We start from the raw sequence: 17,026 nt of genomic DNA, 5'->3' as shown, positions 1-17,026 counted from the left end.
GATGGGGCAAGCCCCTGGGGTGGGGTAGTGAGGAAGCATCATTGTGTGACCTGATCTGAGAACCAGGATCCTCTGTCGGGGCGCATCCTGCCTGCCTCTCCAGCTACCCTGGAAACTCTGTGATTCCCCCCCCCAGTAGCCTTTTAATAATCTCCCCATCTTCTTTCGTCTGCAGGACAGTGAATGATGACTGGAACAGACACGGGGACTGGGAATGTCTGCAGGCACCAGGACTTCAGGAGTAAATTTGGTTTTCTACCTACCCAGGTATGTTGATGACCCAAACTAATTATATTTTAGATGACAGGCACTTTTACATTTAGTGTCGACGGAGGGGAACTCAAAGACGTAGGGAGATAGGAATGTGGCAGAGGAGCTATCCTGGCAGCCTGTTTTACCACTCTCCAGCTATGGTCCTGCAAGACACCCCCTTTACCAAGTGTCCAGGACAGGCTCATACCTTTGCCATGCACTGTAATGGGAGGATCAAGGGTAGCTATGGTGGCCTGGTTGAGGCCAATAGCAGTGAAAAGTCACCATGTTCTAAGTTTTCTCCTGGTTCTCTATTTCTTCTTAGTCTCCTTGATAGTTGCTCTCTGGAGGCTGGTGATACAGGTAAAAGACTGCGTTTTGGGGCTTCTGGGTTTTGATGAGGATATAAGAATCTCCAAGTTTCCAAGAGTCTCCCTGCGCTAGGCATCCCTGCAGCATCAATTTCTTGGGGAACTGAAATGACACTGTAGACCCCTAATCAAGGGCCAAGGATTTATTTGGTCATGGAATAAATAAAATTTTAAACCAAGCTGTCCTCTTAGTAGACCCAGGAGAGGTGAGCAGGGCAGGGTCCAGTTCTTTAGGTCTAATTGGAATAAATATAGTCAGTATCTGGCAGAATTCCCTGACCTATGGGTAAGAGCTACCATGGTGGGAAGGGCCAATGAAAAACCTGTAGGAAAATCGAAAATCAAAAGAGATATTGCACTCCTGGGGAAATGCATGAATTTACTTGGTTCTACAGCCTTCCTAATGATTCTTAGGCTACCCAATATCCTTTTTTTATTCTATTTTATTGGTTGTTCAAAACATTACAAAGCTCTTGACATATCATATTTCATACATTAGATTCAAGTAGGTTATGAACTCCCATTTTTACCCCAAATACAGATTGCAGAATCACATTGGTTACACATCCACATTTTTACATAATGCCCTATTAGTAACTGTTGTATTCTGCTACCTTTCCTATCCTCTACTATCCCCCCTCCCCTCCCCTCCCATCTTCTCTCTCTACCCCATCTACTGTAATTCATTTCTCTCCTTGTTTATTTTCCCATTCCCCTCACAACCTCTTATTTTTAATTTTGTATAACAATGAGGGTCTCCTTCCATTTCCATGCAATTTCCCTTTTCTCTCCCTTTCCCTCCCACCTCATGTCTCTGTTTAATGTTAATCTTTTCCTCCTGCTCTTCCTCCCTGCTCTGTTCTTAGTTGCTCTCATTATATCAAAGAAGACATTTGGCATTTGTTTTTTAGGGATTGGCTAGCTTCACTTAGCATAATCTGCTCTAGTGCTATCCATTTCCCTGCAAATTCCATGATTTTGTCATTTTTTAGTGCTGCGTAATACTCGATGGTGTATATATGCCACATTTTTTAATCCATTCATCTATTGAAGGGCATCTGGGTTGGTTCCACAGTCTAGCTATTGTGAATTGTGCTGCTATGAACATCGATGTGGCAGTATTCCTGTAGTACGCTCTTTTAAGGTCTTCAGGGAATAGTCCAAGAAGGGCAATAGCTGGGTCAAATGGTGGTTCCATTCCCAGCTTTCCCAGGAATCTCCATACTGCTTTCCAAATTGGCCACACCAATTTGCAGTCCCACCAGCAATGTACAAGAGTACCCTTTTCCCCACATCCTCACCAGCACTTGTTGTTGTTTGACTTCAGAATGGCTGCCAATCTTACTGGAGTGAGATGGTATCTTAGGGTGGTTTTGATTTGCATTTCTCTGACTTCTGGAGATGGTGAGCATTTTTTCATGTACTTGTTGATTGATTGTATGTCCTCATCAGGCGGTATAGCAATACCAGATTTCAAACTATATTACAGAGCAATAGTAACAAAAACAGCATGGTACTGGTACCAAAACAGGGGGGTGGACCAATGGTACAGAATAGAGGACACAGAGACTAATTCACAAAGTTACAACTATCTTATATTTGATAAAGGGGCTAAAAGCATGCAATGGAGGAAGGATAGCATCTTCAACAAATGGTGCTGGGAAACCTGGAAATCCATATGCAACAAAATGAAACTGAATCCCCTCCTCTCGCCATGCACAAAAGTTAACTCAAAATGGATCAAGGAGCTTGATATCAATTCAGAGACTCTGAGTCTGATAGAAGAAAAAGTTGGCTCCAATCTACATATTGTGGGGTTAATAACAAGAATCAACAAATGGGACTTACTTAAACTAAAAAGTTTTTTCTCAGCAAGAGAAACAATAAGAGAGGTAAATAGGGAGCCTACACCATGGGAACAAATTTTCACTCCTCACATTTCAGATAGAGCCCTAATATCCAGAGTATACAAAGAACTCAAAAAATTAGACAATAAGATAACAAATAACCCAATCAACAAATGGGCCAATATCCTTTTTAAAAAAACTCTTGTTCTGCTTAAATCAGCTGGGGCTAGTTTCATATGAAGTGGTTTGATATAACCGTAACCATCTTTCCTATGAGTTATACAATTAAAGCTAAACAAAAGAAAAGATTGCTTCTGTCTTGACCATTTGTGTATATGTCAAAGACAGGTAGTTAATTTTTGAACAGGGAAAACCAGATCTTGTGATAAAATCATGCTGAGCTTCTGCAGGCTCTCAGCAGTTTACCAAGCAGTCTGGAAACTGGCATTGGACACCATCAGAATTTTGCTGATTTAAACCATGTGGGCACATCCATTTATTGGATAAGAGGTGAAAGTCCTGAGGTTTGGTGAAAATCAGAATGATGTATTATAATGGAACAGGAATCTAGGAAAGTATAAACTCAAAATCTGTAGAGTTGCTTTACTACAAACAATTGAGCTTTACACTGCCATTCCTGGAAAAACAATAACTAGCTTCTAATAGAAAAATAGTTCTAGGAAGAACAGATATTTGGAAAATACAATTTGCAGAGAGAATAGCAAGCATACATTTAGAGGACCGTAAAGCCCTCTGTATAATAAATGCAGTTTAATAATAAAAGAGGCAAAATTAAATTACACTAAAAGAATTAAGATAAAGTCTCTTGCTGCAGAAATCACAAAGCCATTACTTATAAAGACACTGTTTACCTTTGTTTATGATATATGTATTTTTCCCCTGGGCAAAAGCAAAAGATAAATTGTAGAGTTTTATTTATTTAGTTTTTGGTTTGTGTATTTGTTTTAAACCAGGAACACTAGCAACTATAGATGTCTTTCATACTCAATCATTTGTTCATCTAAGATAGTTTTTTCAACACCTCTTTGTTTTAGGCCCAGGGGAAACTTTGCAAGGTCTGAAATATGAAAGAAATATGGTGCATTTGGGCAACTGGAAGCAACTGTTAGAGCCTAAAGGGCTACTACTAAGAAAGGGCCAGGTGACAAGGTCCTTTTAGATTGCATTAAAGAAATCTGACATTACGCTATGTACAATGGGGAGACAACTGGAATGGCTTTAAGTAAGAAATGAGCATAATCAAGGCTGTGTTTTTAGAAAGATCACAGCTGCCATTAGGAGAACGGATTGGAGGGGTCAAGAGGAGATATGTTCGTAATAAGTAGGCAGTATGGCAGGAGCTTGGGGGGAGGAGAAGAGGCAATAATTGTAAGAATTCAAGATAAATTTAGGCAGTGAAATTAACAGGAATTGATTAAGTGTGTGCATATGGGAAGGGGAGGTGTGAGCTCAGACTCTGATATGACCAGCAAGGTGACTAGTGGAACCCATTTCAATTATGCATTGTACAATCTGGATTGGGTTGGTGTCGATGATGAATTCAGTAATAGGTGTATTCAGTTCCAAGTGCTTGGAACACATGCAAGTTAAGATGCTTAAAAGGTGACATGAATCACAGAACAGAGCCCTAGGCTGAAGACATGGACATTGTCAACATGGTTCTATGGATGGCTGAAACCAAGGATTGATGAAAACACAAGAAAAGCACATAGAAGAGGAAGGTGGGGGACCAACCAGCATAACCGCTGTGGATAGGGATAGGAATCTACGAAGACAGAATCAGCAGATAAATCAGGGGTAGAGTGTCCTGTTGGTAGAGGAAAGAGTTTTAGGAACTTCAGATCACTGAGACATAGAAAAATGAAATAATTTGTGGGGCTTGGGTTGTGGCTCAGTGGTAGAGCGCTCGCCTAGCATGCACGAGGCACTGGGTTCGATCCTCAGCACCACATAAATGTAAAATAAAGATATTATGTCCACATAAAACTTAAGAATGTTAAAAAAAGAAAATGAAAATAATTTGTCACTTTTCTGCAAGTTATTGCTTGGGAGAAGCATTGTATTTATTACAAGATGAATCTTCTTCTCCTTTTCCTTTTCTTTCTCTTCCCCATCTTTCTTTTTTCATCCTTTTCCTTTTCCTTTCCCTCTCCCCGCTCCTCCTCATCCCTCAGACCTTTTACATTCTAATAATAATAATAATAATAATAATAATAAATGTTTAAAAATTCAACTGCATTCTTCACATCGTATACTTGCATTTTTGCCGAGACACTATCTGACGCATCTAACACAATTTATCATCCACGTTCAATCTAGAGTCTGCTGCAGTTGTCTAACTGTGGAACTGGATGGGGGGATTCAAACATTAAGTTGCGGGGGGAGGATATTTGAGGGTTGATCAGAGAAAAAAGAGGTCAGGGGAACAGAAGGGAAAGTAGGTCAGATTAAAAGCCAAGAAAACCAACATATGCCAAAGGAAGACCAATGTTCAGAAGTGTGGATTGTGGGAGCAGGGGAGAAAGTGAAGTTTTGAGGTTGCTAAAGCAGAAAAGTTTGAGCCAAAGATGTCAGGCTGCCACCTGTCCTGGGTAGAAACCGAGGACCCATGGCCTTCTGCTTCCTGCGGGCACTGCCTGAAACCTCTCTCCTCTCACTTATTTTTCTCTTTGATCTTTTCTGTTTGGCTAATTCTCTACCTCATTGTGCATTTATTAAATGATTTATTCAACAAGTAGTTTTTGAAAGTTCACTCTGCTCCAGGTAGCAGACACACGCAGTGGAAGGACAGTAGCCCTGGCCTCAAGCTATTTGAAGTAGGAATTGGAGGATTCATGCTCAGGCCTTTTGGTCCCTGTTAGGAGTGGGAGACGTCAATCAGGTGTCAGTTTTGCTGAGCTCCTGGAGAAAACTCGAATATCTTCCTGGGTCAGCAGGGACCCTACAGAGAAGAAGAACTTCTCCCAATCCTTGATAGTTTCAGATAACCCTTATTTTGAGTACGCCCCTACCCAAGGAAGCAGCTCTCCTTTCTGCTGTGCTTCCTCTCACTGAGTCTGTGGGGATATTGTCTCTTGGGCTTTTCATGGTGCTTTCTTAGACTCTCCTTCAGAATCTCTGTTTGGTATTTCATCCCAGTTCTTTATTAATAGGTTGTAAGTTCTGGGCTTGATGGTCTCCTCGGTCTATTTACTTCCTTGGCGATTTCACTCATACACTCGTTGACATGTAACTGGGCACTGAACAGTTCATCTCTATGTCTATTTCTTATTCACAGAAAAAAATAAAATAAAAGGAATTCTAACTTTCTTGCCTCTGGCCAAACCCAGTGAAACTGATGATAAAGTACTTGGGAATGATAAATGAAATATTGCTACTTTATAAACCAAGATAACAGTCTCACGGGACTATCTTTCTACAATTGCAGACAACAAGAATCCGACTCTTAGAACTTCAAATTTAAACATCCAAGTCTGCTGCTAACGTGGCATTTTAAGTTAGTGGAAATAGCATTCTAGAAACAAACCAGTGTAGTTAGAAATCCAAATAGTTTTATTAAGTGTTTAAAGGGATATACTACAGGCATTTATCATTCTGATAAATGAGCTCAGACAAATACAACATATGGGTTGTATGCCACTCCACACTATCCCTTTGTTTTTCTGAAGGAGATTGTTATAAAATCTGTTTAGTGGAAACAATCCGAAAAAGAAAAGAAGATGATGTGCTCATCTCAGAATCAAGCTTAAAATGTGACTAATCTAGTAAACAGAAAGGACACATCTGTGCATTTTAAATGGATTATCTGTGATCAGTTTACAACTATGATTTTTAAAAATTAATTTATTTATTTTAATTAGGTATATATGGCAGCACAATGCATTTTGGTTCATTGTACCCAAATGCAGCACACCTTTACATTTCTATGGTTGTACACGATGTAGCATCACATCACATGTGCAGTCATACATGTACCTAGGGTAAGGATGTCCATCTCATTCCACCATCTTTTCTGCCCCCATGCCCCCTCCCTCCCCTCACTCCCCTTTGTCCAATTGAAGTTCCTCCATTTTCCCATTTCCCAGCTCCCCATTATGGATCAACATCCACTTATCAGAGAGAACATACAGCTATGATTTTATTGAGAAAAATGGTTTGGTATTAGTGAAGTGGGTACCTATGCATTTTTTTTTCCCCCAGAGAACATGGAATTGGATGATCAAAGTGTAAATAGTATAAAATTAGTGAGAAAAAAAGTGAGGGCACTTTTAATCATCAAAGGAGGATGATTGTAAATGTGTAGAGACACAGAATGATAGATATTGACACTACAATGGGTTCGAAGCAAATTGTCACATGCAGACTCTATAAAAGCCATGTTCAAGAAGCAGTGCCACAATTTTGAAACTTTTGAGTACCCTAAATCACTTTGAGACTATAAAATGGTAGAGAGAGAGAGAGAGGGAGAGAGAGAGAGAGAGAAGAAGAAGAAGAAGAAGAAGAAGAAGAAGAAGAAGAAGAGGAGGAGGAGGAGGAGGAGGAGGAGGAGGAGGAGGAGGAGGAGGAGGAGGAGGAGGAGGAGGAGGAGGAGGAGGAGGAGGAGGAGGAGAAAAAGACAGGAGGGAGTGTTGTCATTGGATCTTCTTGGGAGAGACTTATTGCTCTTTGTGAGTTCCCACCCTTCCTCCTCTCAGGGAAGAGGGCTTGTGGAGGACCTGTCTTCTAATATCAGGTCTTTCTAGAGGGGAAGCTTCAGAAGGCCATTTGGTGCATAGGCTTGAGGGGAACTGCAGTTGGAAGGGTCAGGGACTGGTACCTGACTTATGCCCAGGAAAGCTAAGGAGTCTAGAGGCAGCTGGGAAGAGGGGGACACTCTATTCCATTATCTATCAGGAAGAGCGTGCCAGGGTGTTTCCTGCGGACCATAGATGGGTTGGGCAGGGAGCGATGAGCTCAAACTTTATGACTGTGTTAGACAATTTTGAAAAAAATGGCCTTCAGTAGTTCCTGCCTCCTGATATCCGTGCCCTTATATAATTTCCTCTCCATGAGAGGAGCTAGACCTATAGTGACTTATTTTTAATGAGTGGAATAAGAAAAAAGTGATAGGATGTCTCTTTCATGATTAGGTTACATAATACTGGGACTTCTATGTCGCTAGGCTCTCTATTGCCTTCTCAGCTTGTCTGCTGTATGAAACAAGCTCCTACTTTACAGGAAGCTGAGGCTGACCTTCAGGCAAAAGCCAGAGTGCTGCTAAGGCTCTCTGTGCAACAGTCCATGGGGAGCTGACTCTTGACAACAGCTGTGTGAGTGAATTAGGAAGCAGCTCCTGCTCAGCTAGTCATGGAGATGACTGTAGCACCAACCTTGTGAGAGACCCTGAAGCACAAGACTCAACTCAGCCAAGCTTGGATTCTTGACCGCAGGAACTCTAAGATAATGAATGTATGCTATTTTAAGCCATGAAGACTTACGGTGCCTTGTTACACAGCCATAGGTAGCAAGCGTAAATTCCTACACAAAAGTATAGCTTGGGGGATTGAAGAAGCAATAGTAAGAGTTTGTGCTCCAACAGTGAGAAAACCAGGGCAGAGCAGGGAACAGCAGCCAGAGAGACAGAAACCATCACTTATGTCAAGGAGGTCCTGCAGAGGAGCCTCCAGTGAGCCTTTAGGAGTGTCCATGGGAGAAATGATGGATATGACCTATACTGGGCTCAGAGAGCAAAACTGTGAATGAGGAAGAAACTTCTCTTGGCTCTCCTTATTGTTCTTGTTTCATTCTGTACCAGTCACAGGGGCTGAGACTCCAGTTACCAAAGGAGAAAAAACACAGAGGAAGAGAGTATATGGTAACCACAGCCCACCCCCACAGTAATCTAACTTGAAGCATGTTCTGGAGGAGGAAGGGAAGATTGTTTTCTAACTTGATCTTAGATAATAAGTAACATTTTGGCTGGGGCTATTTCTGTTTATTAATTGAGACTGTGTTTTAGGTCTTAAAGTGACCAGGAAAGTCAGCATTTTTCTTGGGGACTAAGGGTGAGTACCCTTAACTAAGCACATATTTAAAATGAAATTGAGTTTTGATTTGTCACTAATTGTGTTTGTTTGACATGCTGGTTACAAATAGTTATAGATATATTTTAAATACTTAAAATTTGGTAAATTAGTTTTGTTGTCTATAACAATACACTTAACTATATCATTACTTTTCCCCCAAATTTACTGTATATTATTTTTGTTTTGTTTGTGTATCAGGAACATAACCATATATTTTGAAATTCTGAATACAATCTCTTGAGACTTTTTACCACAATGTCTAAAACTTAAAATCTGGATGAATAGGCAGAACACAGAACTGAGTTTAGGGCAGTGAAACTGCTTTGTATAATACAGTGGAGGAGACATATCACTATATACTCATCAAAACCCACAGAACATACAGTACCAAGAGTGAACCCTAACGGAAATCATGGACTCTGGGTGATAATGATGTGTCAATGTAGTTTCATTAGTTCTAAAAAATGTTATCACTCAGGTACAGGGTTTGGATAGTGGGGGCTATACCTGTGGGATGTGGAACCAATGGGATGTGAGAAGTCTCTGTGCCTTCTGTTCAATTTTGCTATGAACCTAAAGTTTCTCTGAAAAATAATCTGTTTAGAAATGAAAATAAGTTAAGACCTCTTCCTTCTTGTATATGTGATGAGATCCTGAGTCTACAACAAGCTTGTGATATCCTCAGATAACAAACAGAGAAGCATTTGCTTATTTACATTTTAATTTATAAATTGGCTTCTAGGAGCTGTCTCATATTCAACAGTGAAAGTAAGGAGAATTGAGCTTAACTAGTCTGCCAAATCAAGGAAAAAAAGCATAAAACATTTGCACACGGTTACACACAGCATCTTTTAATTAGGCAAGGAGATAAGCCAGCCAAATACATTCTCTGCCCTTCTCTGATCTGTACCTCAAGAGACCAGCCTTGATGGTCTCTTTTGTCCAGAGTCATTTGCCCTCTGGTTTGATGTTGAGTTTGACCAGTGAGACAAAGGTCATGTGGCTACTTGCTGCCACCCCCCTCTGCCTTGGCCATGTTCCTCCAGGGTCACAGTTCCTGTTGGGCTTCCCGCCTTCTAAGCCTGCTGCTCTCACCAAGCTCTGGTGATAGAATTTCCAGGTCCTGCCTCTTCAGGTCTAGTGGTGGTAATGGCTTCCTGCTGTTGCTAGTCATTGGGTTCCCCAACGTCTGTTGAGGTTTCCTTAATCCTGATCATCCCTCTGTGAACAATCCTACCACTAAAAATCTCCTTTAAAATCCAAGGTGCATGTACTGTTTGTTTCTTGCAGGATCCTAACACTGGTTCCTAGCTGAAGGATTCAGAAACCCCAATGAAATCATTGAATCTGGTTAACAGGTAAAGGTTTTGCATTCTGTGCTACCCACATCTTAGAATTATATGACCTGCTTAATTTTGCTTTTAGTATCACTTAACAGCAAGTGCTCTTATGAGTTTCTTTGAATACCTTTTCGTTGGAGGAGCCAAAGTGGACTGTGAACTATTCTCGTCTTGGTGAACTCTTGTTGAGCGGACACTAAGGCCCTGAACCTGGCCTCTGACCTCCTGAGAATTTTTGGCAATGGCCCTTTTTGTTCTACCTGTACCTAACCCCGCCAGGTTTGGGAATTTTATGTTTTGAAGCCTGGATTCAGCAACTTTAAGCTGGGTGTTAAAAATTAATAACACAGAAATAAAGTTGAAACCACAAAATCACCTGCTAACCAAAATTTGCTAAAATAAAGTTTCCTCACAACACCAGTGTTAGTTCAAGCCTCAGATGAATGCCAGGTGTGACAAATGAACCCTCTGTGCTGTGGAGGTTGACAGATTCAGGACTTATGTAAAAAGGAACTATGGCCAATACCAAATCTCAGCTCTTTCCAAAAGAAAACTGTGTCTTCTGGCTCAAAATCAAATTACCCAACTTAGGATCTGCTTGTGGGACTTAGTCTTATTAATTTCTATGGCATCTTGCCTAAAGTAAGGGCACACACACAAATCTGTATTTGGTTAATGTTTCAGATGCCTTGAAATTTAAATTGATGGATCAAAATATATCCCTATTCTAATGCCATAGACATGTTGCTAATAAATAACTAGATCACTATAGCTAAAAGAATAAAACTTGTGTAAAAACAGGAGCCTTGCCAAATGTGGTGACCCATGCCTATAGTCCCAGCTGCTGGGGAGACCAAGGCAGGAGGATTGCAAGTTCAAAGCCAGCCTCAGCAAATTTAGGGTCCTAAGCAAATTAGAGGGACCCTGTCTCAAAATAAGAAATAAAAATGTGGCTCAGTGATTAAGTGGCTTCAATTCCTACTACTAAACAAAATCATTAATAACAAAAACCAGGAGTCTCCACTTTCCAAACAAATTTTGGTAGCCACTAGGGTTAGTCACAAATATCCACTCTCCCCTTCAGATTGCACTTCCTGCCTCTTTGAGATTAGGCATGGTCATGTGGCTTGCTTTGACCAAAATGAAATATAAGAGAAAGTGGCAGAAGGCACTCTTGGGTGAGCACTTTATGTATGCATGTGTGATGTGCCACACTTTCTTTCTTTCTTCTGTGACACCTAGCAAGGCCTTTATTAGTGGCTACTCCATTGGCCTGTGCTAAATGAGGACTAAGGGAGCAAGGCCCCTACCAACCCAAGGTGATCATGTTGCATGAAGCCAACACAACTTTCTTGTTTTAAACTAGGGAAATTCTGGGGTTATTTGTCCACCATATAACTGAGCCTACACTGAAAATAATAGATTTCTCAAAATTCTACCCTAAATCACAAACAGTCCCACCAAAACATTGGTTGAAAAATATTATAATTGGGAGTTGCATTTCTAATGAAGGACTATACAGAAAACAAAGCTAACAGTAATAGATATAACTAGTTGACTTTATGGATGTGAACAATTTTATATGAGAATAGATAAAGTTATAAAACCAAAATCTAAGAATTATAAAATTTTATTATAATTTAAAATGTTCATTCTTATACAGTGTACACTGATTTCTGTAAGAAATCCCAACTATTCTGTGTTCTTAGTTTTGCCTATCATGAGTGATAGAATTTTAGGAATTTGATTTTTCTGTTGTTTGGTGTTTGCTTGTTCTTTTAGGCTTTGAAGTGCTCTGGTGGAGAGCTGGGATTAAAGGCGGGGGTGATAGAAATGACTTGAATGGTCCATATCTCTTTAAACATTGAATTCCTTCTTTATTTTATGATAGATATTCCTGCTTGGTTCTAAAATAATTCCAGCATTCTTAAGATTGCTTTGTCTGTTTCAAAACGTGATAGTGGCAAGTAGTTGAAGGCTTCATGGAGTGTTTCCATGCTGTACGCTTGTTGGGCAGGAGTTCCTGACATTTTCCTGGTCCACTTGCACATCAAATTTGTTTGCATCCTCTTCTCATTAAGTCATACTGGGGTGCATTTAAAGTGAAGAAAATTTGACCTTGGAACATCTAAGGGCTGTATGGAGGAAGGATAATGGCCATTTATCCACTTTTAGAGAATGGTGGTGGGTACTTGTTAATTGATAAACAGTTCTGTTCATTTTTTAAATTTCTTCTAATTTGTTATACATGATGGCAGAATGCAATTTATTTCATATAACACATATAGAGCACAATTTTTCAAGTCACTTATTGTACACAAAGTATTTTCTCACCATTTGTGTCTTCATACGTGTACTTAGGGTGATGGTGTCTAACTTTAAACACCAGATAATAAAGACTTCACTCCCACAAGACTCCATGAGTCAGTTCTAAGTTCCAGCAGCAGGACCGTCAGAAAGTTACGAGAAACTTCAAAATAGCCCAGTGAGAGATCTTGAGTATTTTTTCAGTAAAGTCCTAGGTTCAACTTCCTGTGGATTGTCTATTTTAAAACTCTGTTGGAACAAAGATTAACTTGTGGATCTTTTCCAAAAGAGAGACACAAAATTCCTGTCTAATGGAAGAGTTATCCCCAAAAGGTATATTGTCCTGTAAGACATCAATCAGTGTTTTACACCCCCATGTTCTTTTCAACCATGCTAATGTCTTTGTGTTTATTTCATTAATTACTGAGTTACATAATATTTGATAGGTGTTCATTTTATATTTGGCTAAGCAACAAGATTCTACCTTACTGAAAGTTATATTTTAACAGGTCTTATTTTTGTTACAAGTATGGGGAAGCATCAATAGTGGTCTGGCAATAGGAAGGTAGTGTGAACACAGACAGCTCCTACTTAAATCTTATTCTTCTGACAGGACCATGACTACTGTTAAGAAAGTAGAAACTCTTGAAAGTTTGCAGCTTAATTGTAAAAGCTGTCTTTGGGAAAGGCAATGCCAGTGGATATTGATTTTATATTCAGAGTAGCAATTATGGTCAGCATCCTGCTCAGCCCCAGCTGCTGTGGCCATATGTGATAGCAGCTGAGTAGCTGACTGCACCCAGGTAAAATAAGGATACCAAGGCTTTGAACATCCTGCCATGTATCTATACCTCCTTTACCAGAGTGGGACATGTAAGGTGTATTATGTTTGTATATCTATGTTAGAAGTCTATAACTAATCAATAAAGTTTCCTTGCTCTACCTCAAGAGACCACTTTAGAGTCTAAAGAAGATGAACTTTGGAGATGAACTTGTGGGATATAAATAAGGCAGAAAACAGAAGACGTAAAAGTTCTGCAATATTTGGATATGCAAAGGGCCTGAAGTTCAGAGTCAGAGGTAAGTAGATCCTAGAGACAATTAGGCTATTGGGTTAGTCAGTTTGGGGTTGTTTCGAACAAAATATCTGACAAGAACAACTTAGGGGAGGAGAGTTTATTTTGACTCATGGTTTCAGAGATTTAATCTATTGTTGGCTGACTCCAATTACTTAAATTCAAGGTTAGATAGAACAACATGGCAGAAGATGAGATAGAGGAGTGCTGCTCTAATCATGGTGGCCAGGGAAGAGAGAGAGAAAAGAAAAAGTGGCTGCAGAGAAGATAAACGCTTCCAGGGCATGCCCCCAGTGGCCCAACTTCTCCAGTCATGCCCCACTTGCTTACAGTGACCACTCTATCAATCAGTCCATTCAACCTAGGATGGACTGATTAAATCACGTCTCTCATAATCCAATCACGACTTTCTGCTCCTTGCCTCTGAAAGCTCAAGTCTATCTCACAATGAAAAATGCGTGAGTCCATCTCCAAGAGTCCCCACAATTTTAACAGTTCCAGAGTTCCAGCATGCCCAAAAGTCCAAGTCCAAAGTCTCATCTGAGACTCAAGGCAAACTCTTGGCTGCAAGCCACTGTAAAAATCAGAACCAAATAAATGTATACAGTATACAATGGCATAGAGTAAACATTCACATTCCAAAAAGAAGGAATAACGCCATAGAAAGAAGGGATGAGAGGAAAAGGAGACTGAAATCCAGCTGGTCAAACAAGTCCTGTGATTCCATATCCAGCATCTGGACTCCATGATGAATAGATGTATTCTCCAAAGGGCTTTGGAAACCCTACCCCTTTGGCCTTGTGGGTTGTAGCACTCATGGCCTCTTTCTTAGCCTCGGTCTACTTCAAGAGATCAATAGCTTTAGAGTCCAAAGAAGACTTGGACTTGGGAGATGAACTTGTGAGATATAAATAAGGCAGAAAATAGACCTAAAGGTTCTGTTAATATATGGATATGCAAAGGGTCTGATCTTCTCAGACCTCAGCTTTTCTCAGCAGACAATCCACAAATCTGGTATACCTTAAATTCCTAGGGTCTCCGTTCCAGTTTTGGCTTTGCCTCCCAACCTCATGCATTGCCCTTTCAGACCCTGTTAACACTTTGCCAGCATTTCTGCCACTAGCCAGAGGGAAGGGAGCCAATTGTTGGACAGAGCGGGTACATGACTTCCCTGTTTTTTAAACATTTTTTTCTAATTTGGGCACCTATAGGGACAAACTTCACACCTACTTACTACCCAGCATATTCTGAGACTGCTCTGAAGGGAACAAGAGGTCTCAGACATGGCCCTGGCTCTCTAGACCTTGACAGCTTAGCCCAAGGAACAAGATGCACACATTGTGCAAAAATGTTTTAACCAAGTTCCAAATTGCATGGTGTAAATGATAGGTTTTCTAGGGAACAGAGCATTCAGTCTACCTAGGAGGGAGTGATATGTGGCTACGTTGGCTCTAGATGTACATAAGGAATTCATCTTAGGATAAAAGAAGTATGTACTTTGCCTCCATTTCCTCCCCCAGACATTGTCTGCCACAAAGTCATAAGACAGATGGATCCTGCTGGGGCAATGATAGGATTTGTTTGGTCACATGGTAGTAATGAGCACAAGGGCCTCGAAGGCATGGGGACCTTGTTCTAATGCTCTGCAAAGGGCAGTGAGTTACCTGGGAAGGTCACCCAATCTTCTAGATTCTGGCTGTAGAAAAGAGTGAGCCTTTCTGGATACCACATGCCTCTGTGATTTGATTCCTTTCTGGTAACTGACTCACGTGGCATGATTTATAAAATGAATGTGGAATTAACAGTCTTTCTGTTCTTTCCTGCAGCTGAATCTGGATACAGGAAGATGAAGCTGAATCAGTGTTTTTTTCCACCCTTAATTCAATTCAGCTCAGCAGGATCTGGATGAAGCAGGAAATCAGGAAGCAAAGGAACTCAGGGTAAATATGAGAAAGGAAAGTTCTGGTTCAGCTTAAACCTAAACCAGCACCAGGGTTAGAGGAGGCATTATGCAAATCAGCATTTCTTTCTGAGTCAGAAGCACAGACATATTGGGTAACAGAAATAGGAGGCATTTGAGATGCTTAGGGGAGTTTGTTCAAAGGGTCATATTTGAATTTCCTGGAAATCAGTGTTCCTCTGTTTTCCCCAAAGAACTGAAAGAGTGGGTGAGGGTTTGGTCTCCTCATCACTACTCATCAGTTTAATACTATGTTAACAGTAGTACAGCAATTTTGTAAAAAAACAAAAAAACAAAGTTCTTAAATTTAATAACGGAGTAATTTAGAGCAGATACGCTCAGTACCAGTGTTAGAAGCTAGCTACACATAGAAAACATTTTTACATTGGTCAAATCCAACACATTTGAAAATAAATGAGTTTGGCATAAATCTTTGAGCAGGACAGAGCCAAAGGAGTAGACCCTCCAGCATGTTGGAGAGTCTATGTTGGGTAGTTCCTAATGACTAGTGTTTGACGTCACTTTTTAATATCTGGAAAGACCTTTGAAAATCAAGCACAATAGTTAATGTTTTTTAAGGCTTTACTGTGTATGCCAGGCAGTATTTTGAGTATTTCACATGTATCAATTCCTTTAATTATCATGATAATCTTCTGGGGCATGATGGATGCATGTTAATCTCAAATAAGTCAGAAAAGAAAAAGGTAGAGGGGGTTAAGAATAGAATGATGAAGCAAGTGGGAAAAGAAGGAATCTGAAAAAAAGTAAGAATTCTTTATACTTATCTAGCAACTTTTCTCTAAATCTGAAGTTATATCAGTATAAACATTTACCAAAAGTACTGCTAAGACCTGATCATGATTACTTTCATTTTAGAGGTGAGTAAACTGAGGCCAGAAAAATTAAATAAATTTGGTTTTGATCCCGTGATACCAAAAGTGGTAGGGCAAGAATTCCAGACTGTAGATTGACAGGTAGAAGGAGATACAGATACAGAAATACTTTTAGTTGTTCAAGCGAATATTTCAATATTTCTTGCTTTTTCCATACTGCAGACTATTTGTCCCCCCCCCCCCAATTTAATAAATTGATATTTTAACCTTCAATATGATGGTATTTGGATTGGGGGCCTTAAAGACATGATTGGGGCAACGGGATACAGTCCTAATGAACGGGGTTAATGTCTTTATACAAGAAGCACAATAGCCATCCCTCATCCCTGAGGTCTCTACGGTGAGAAGATAGCTAACTATGAACCAGGAAATAAGCCCTCACCAGACAGCGAAATCATGGGTCTTTTGATCTTGGATTTCCCATCATGCCGCAGTCTGGCTGGGCACAAAATCACGAGCCACTCAAGCAGGAACAAACTTTATTTTTGAAAATGCCGCCAATACCCTGTACACCTCCGGGAAGAAACCGGTCCACACAAGTGGCCGTGTTCTCCCGGAACCCCAGAACAAGTTCCTCCCCCGGAATTCCCTCCTACTGTACTTCCCCAATCAATGGGAACTCTCCAGGAGTCCTGTAGCAGGCCGAGGTGAACAGCAGGAGTCCAATATCCATATAAATGCAGATCTTAACATAATCATATCATCTCAATGGCTAGCTGGCGTCACCTTTCAACCAAAAGTGCCATGCATCATATTATTTGGCTGTGGCTCTTAGCATCTGCCCCCTTCTGTTTAATTAAGCAACAAGCAATGTGGCTAGGGACCGTGCCTGTTAGGTATGTCCATTTCAACATATGGTTCTTACCCGTCATCGGAAAACTGACCTCTAGGCAT

The 17,026-nt window shown here is 40.4% G+C and overlaps 1 long non-coding RNA gene across 20 annotated transcripts in view; it reads left to right on the top strand.

Moving 5' to 3' along the window:
* The window catches only part of LOC110599248 (uncharacterized), an 82,486-nt gene that overhangs the window by 37,613 nt on the left and 27,847 nt on the right, over window positions 1-17,026 (top strand). For 16 of the 20 annotated variants that reach the window (XR_013429073.1, XR_013429080.1, XR_013429079.1 and 13 more), the window contains 3 exons: window positions 176-267; window positions 9,847-9,914; window positions 13,153-13,283. This is a non-coding gene — a long non-coding RNA (uncharacterized LOC110599248). Of the gene's footprint in view, window positions 1-175; window positions 268-8,489; window positions 8,536-9,846; window positions 9,915-13,152; window positions 13,284-15,105; window positions 15,220-17,026 lie in introns of all 20 variants that reach the window. The other 4 variants (XR_013429064.1, XR_013429077.1, XR_013429065.1 and 1 more) reach the window with 3 other exon arrangements.

Source organism: Ictidomys tridecemlineatus, chromosome 12, assembly GCF_052094955.1.
Source record: "Ictidomys tridecemlineatus isolate mIctTri1 chromosome 12, mIctTri1.hap1, whole genome shotgun sequence".
NCBI classification, from domain to species: Eukaryota; Metazoa; Chordata; class Mammalia; order Rodentia; family Sciuridae; genus Ictidomys; species Ictidomys tridecemlineatus.
This window is presented reverse-complemented; position numbering and strand designations above follow the sequence as displayed.